The sequence below is a fragment of the Oncorhynchus kisutch genome, linkage group LG25 (assembly GCF_002021735.2).
Source record: "Oncorhynchus kisutch isolate 150728-3 linkage group LG25, Okis_V2, whole genome shotgun sequence".
Taxonomy (NCBI): domain Eukaryota; kingdom Metazoa; phylum Chordata; class Actinopteri; order Salmoniformes; family Salmonidae; genus Oncorhynchus; species Oncorhynchus kisutch.
The window spans coordinates 31,700,286-31,705,285 of NC_034198.2; the positions used below are offsets into that span (position 1 = coordinate 31,700,286).

Genomic DNA, 5,000 nt, shown 5'->3' on the forward strand with positions numbered 1-5,000 from the left:
TCCTCTCCTCTCCTCTCCTCTTCCTCTCCCTCCCCTCTCCTCTCCTCTCCTCTCCCTCCCTCCCCTCCCCTCCCCTCTCCCCTCTCCTCTCCTCTCCTCTCCTCTCCTCTCCTCTCCTCTCCTCTCCTCTCCTCTCCCTCCCCTCTCCCTCCCCTCTCCTCTTCCTCTCCTCCTCCCTCCCCTCCCCTCCCCTCCCCTCCCCCTCCCCTCCCCCTCCCCTCCCCTCCCCTCTCAGAACAGGGCAGGCAGGCCCGTTGCCCTAGCGACTCGACACAGATAGGCTAATTGACATAATTTGAGTTAATTGGAGGTGTACCTGTGGATGTATTTCAAGGCCTACCTTCAAACTCAGTGCCTCTTTCTTTGACATCGTGGGAAAATCAAAAGAAATCAGCCAAGACCTAAGAAAACTAATTGTAACCTCCATAAGTCTGGTTCATCCTTGGGAGCAATTTCCAAATGTCTGAAGGTATCACGTTCATCTGTACAAACAATAGTATGCAAGTACAAACACCATGGGACCACGTAGCCGTCATCCCGCTCAGGAAGGAGATGCGTTCTATCTCCTAGAGAATAACGTACTTTGGTGCGAAAAGTACAAATAAATCCCAGAACAACAGCAAAGGTCCTTGTGAAGATGATGGAGGAAACAGGTACAAAAGTATCAATATCCACAGTAAAACGAGTCCTATATCGACATAACCTAAAAGGCTGTTCAGCAACATCTCATGACATCAGTCAGGAAGTTAAAGCTTGGTCGCAAATGGGTCTTCCAAATGGACAATGACCCCAAGCATACCTTCCAACGTTGTGGCAAAATGGCTTAAGGGCAACAAAGTGAAGGTATTGGAGTGTCCATCATAAGGCTCTGACCTCAATCCTATAGAAAATGTGTGGGCAGAACTGACAAAGCATGTGTGAGCAAGGAGGCCTACAAACCTGACTCAGTTACACCAGTTCTGTCAGGAGGAATGACCCAAAATTCACCCAACTTATTGTGGGAAGCTTGTGGAAGGCTACTCGAAACGTTTGAAGGCAATGCTACCAAATACGAATTGAGTGTATGTAATCTTCTGACCCACTGGGAATGTGATGAAAGAAATAAAAGCTGAAATAAATCATTCTCTCTACTATTATTCTGACATTTCACATTCTTAAAATAAAGTGGTGATCCTAACTGACCTAAGACAGGACATTTTTACTAGGATTAAATGTCAGGAATTGTGAAAAACGGAGTTTAAATGTATTTGGCTAAAGTGTATGTAAACTTCGACTGTATATAACAGCTATAGAAGCTTACAACTCACACTCACGGTTTATCAATGTAAGCTGGGTGTAATATAACACAGGTCTCCTCACCGTTCCCTTCTTAGCTTTCCAGTTGGTATTTCAGCCGGTCTTCTTGCCTGTTTTCCAGCTGGTCTTCTGGACATTCTACCTGCTGGTCTTCTGGACATTCTACCTGCTGGTCTTCTGGACATTCTACCTGCTGGTCTTCTGGACATTCTACTAGCCATTTTCCCGGATGGCCTTCCAGACAATCTGTCAGACGGTCTTCTGGACGGTCCTCCGGACAGTCTTTTGTTCGATCTTCCGGAAGGTCTCCCGGTTCCTTCTCTGGTGGCTCCTCTGGTTGGTCTTCCTGACAGTCTTCCGGTCGGTCCTCTCGGATGTAGAGAATGTCATCCATCCGTAGAAACACTGAGTCACTGGGGCTCCTTTGTCCATCTGACTTACTGCCTGGAGAGGGAGACATAGTACTATTGTGAGAATCAGGACAGAGGCTGCATCTCAGTGAAGTGGTAACCCGTTTTCAGTCTCCAAATCTCCCCCCCTTGTCCCCTCCTTCCAACCCCTTCTGTGCATAGAAGTGATCTATCTTCAGATAGAAGATTTCTCAAATGACCCATTAGCTGCAAACAGTGAGGTATTGAGCATGAGGGAAGCGGCTAGAGATGGTTATCATGCTGGACACGTCTGCATCATGATCAATTCCCTCCATGGTTTAACTCAATAACAGAGAGGACAGACCACCAATTCAATGAGAGGTCTCACACACACACACACACACACACACACACACACACACACACACACACACACACACACACACACACACAGGTTTTGTAACTCACACGCACCACACCACTTACGGACTATGCGACTCCTTTCATTGAGCTGTGAGGTGAGCGGTCCAGTGTTGTCCTCTGTGTGCGTGTGTCGTTCCAGGACAGGTTGCAGGTGAGTGTATGTGTGTGTCAGGGGCAGGGCGATGCTGTGGGAGCGGGTCTCAGGGAGGGTGGGTCTCCCCTCAGGATCGGGGGTCTGGGGTACACTGTCCATAAGACTGGCTGTTAGTGCATTCTGGTAGTGGTTCCTCGAGATCTAGGAGACAGGAACACAGTCCACAAATACAATATCAACACATCATCATCATCACACTCCACAAATACAGTATCAACACATCATCAACACCACAAATACAGTATCAACACATCATCAACACACTCCACAAATACAGTATCAACACATCATCATCATCACACTCCACAAATACAGTATCAACACATCATCAACACCACATCATCATCATCACACTTCACAAATACAGTATAAACACATCATCATCAACACATCATCATCAACACACTCCACAAATACAATATCAACACATCATCATCATCACACTCCACAAATACAGTATCAACACATCATCATCAACACACTCCACAAATACAGTATCAACACATCATCATCAACACACTCCACAAATACAATATCAACACATCATCATCACACTCCACAAATACAGTATCAACACATCATCATCACACTCCACAAATACAGTATCAACACATCATCATCATCACACTCCACAAATACAGTATCAACACATCATCATCAACACATCATCATCACACTCCACAAATACAGTATCAACACATCATCATCATCACACTCCACAAATACAGTATCAACACATCATCATCAACACATCATCATCAACACATCATCAACACACTCCACAAATACAATATCAACACATCATCAACACACTCCACAAATACAGTATCAACACATCATCATCACACTCCACAAATACAGTATCAACACATCATCATCATCACACTCCACAAATACAGTATCAACACATCATCATCAACACATCATCATCATCACACTCCACAAATATAGTATCAACACATCATCAACACAGTCCACAAATACAGTATCAACACATCATCATCACACTCCACAAATACAATATCAACACATCATCATCAACACACTCCACAAATACAGTATCAACACATCATCATCACACTCCACAAATACAGTATCAACACATCATCATCAACACATCATCATCAACACACTCCACAAATACAGTATCAACACATCATCATCAACACACTCCACAAATACAGTATCAACACATCATCAACACACTCCACAAATACAGTATCAACACATCATCAACACACTCCACAAATACAGTATTAACACATCATCATCAACAACACACAATATAAACTAATATAAGCAAATGTCTATATATAGACACACACACCACCAAGCTGTTTCTCTATGTAGATGCTACGTTTGTGTGAGTGTGTGTGTGTGTGTGCTAGTGATCTTTCTTTCTCAAACTATATTTATGATCTGGGGGAGGGGGGAGGGAGTGTGAGTGTTCTCAGGATGTACATCCATCACTTTAAGTCTAAATTATTCATGCTGAAAATGGAGGTCATTTATCCCCAATGATTAAAGTTAAACTAAGAGAGATTAAAAGGAAAACGAGGGAAGGAGGGAGAGAGGGAAGGAAGGATAGAGGGAGAGGGAGAGAGGGAAGGAAGGAAGGTTAGAGGGAAGGAGGGAGAGAGGGAAGGAAGGATAGAGGGAGAGGGAGAGAGGGAAGGAAGGATAGAGGGAAGGAGGGAGAGAGGGAAGGAAGGATAGAGGGAAGGAGGGAGAGAGGGAAGGAAGGATAGAGGGAGAGGGAGAGAGGGAAGGAAGGATAGAGGGAAGGAGGGAGAGAGGGAAGGAAGGATAGAGGGAGAGGGAGAGAGGGAAGGAAGGAGAGGGAAGGAAGGATAGAGGGAGAGGGAGAGAGGGAAGGAAGGATAGAGGGAAGGAGGGAGAGAGGGAAGGAAGGATAGAGGGAAGGAGGGAGAGAGGGAAGGAAGGATAGAGGGAGAGGGAGAGAGGGAAGGAAGGATAGAGGGAAGGAGGGAGAGAGGGAAGGAAGGATAGAGGGAGAGGGAGAGAGGGAAGGAAGGATAGAGGGAAGGAGGGAGAGAGGGAAGGAAGGATAGAGGGAGAGGGAGAGAGGATGTGTCTGTGTTTAGTCAAAATCAGGGATTAAGACGTTTTAAAGGGAAATTAAAATGAGAAGCAGTATGGTTCTGGGTAGTTAGAAGTTTAGGTCTATTTTAAGTGTGCACGTCAGTGGTGGTCGGTGACGTTAAAGATGAGGGAGGCCTTATTTCTACTACATGATACTCTAATTTTCCCTATACCCATCATGAGGTTGCTACAACCTAGCCTACCCATGAAAGTTCACAATGTAGGTACGCACAGGTCGAGAGATAGATTTGAGTAATCAATGTGACAGAGTGACATATTCAATACCGCCTTGCACACTCTTGCCTGCATCTAGCTGATAGGGTGTAATCATTAGTCAAATGGTTGCAAACAAGAGTTTCTATTGGACAAATTCAGGTATGTTCATCCCCATTTCGTTCCATTTGCTTCCGTTTAGAAATGTTTTTCAACAGAATCGGCGGAATGAATACACCCCTGATCACCCGCAAACACAGATAACTTGCATAGCAGCCACATACAAACAGCATGATCACTTTGCTCATTGTATAATTCCTTCTCGCATTTACTCGCGCTTCTCCTCTCCCCTTTTCCCATTGCTTGTGGACTCCATTGCACAACACCACAGCTGTCTGTGACCAGGCGAAAACCCCTTTCCAAGCCAAACCTTTATACCA

The 5,000-nt window shown here is 45.0% G+C and overlaps 1 pseudogene; it reads right to left on the reverse strand.

The window, feature by feature from the left end:
* The window catches only part of LOC109882344 (metal transporter CNNM4-like), a 19,985-nt pseudogene that overhangs the window by 5,185 nt on the left and 9,800 nt on the right, over positions 1–5,000 (reverse strand).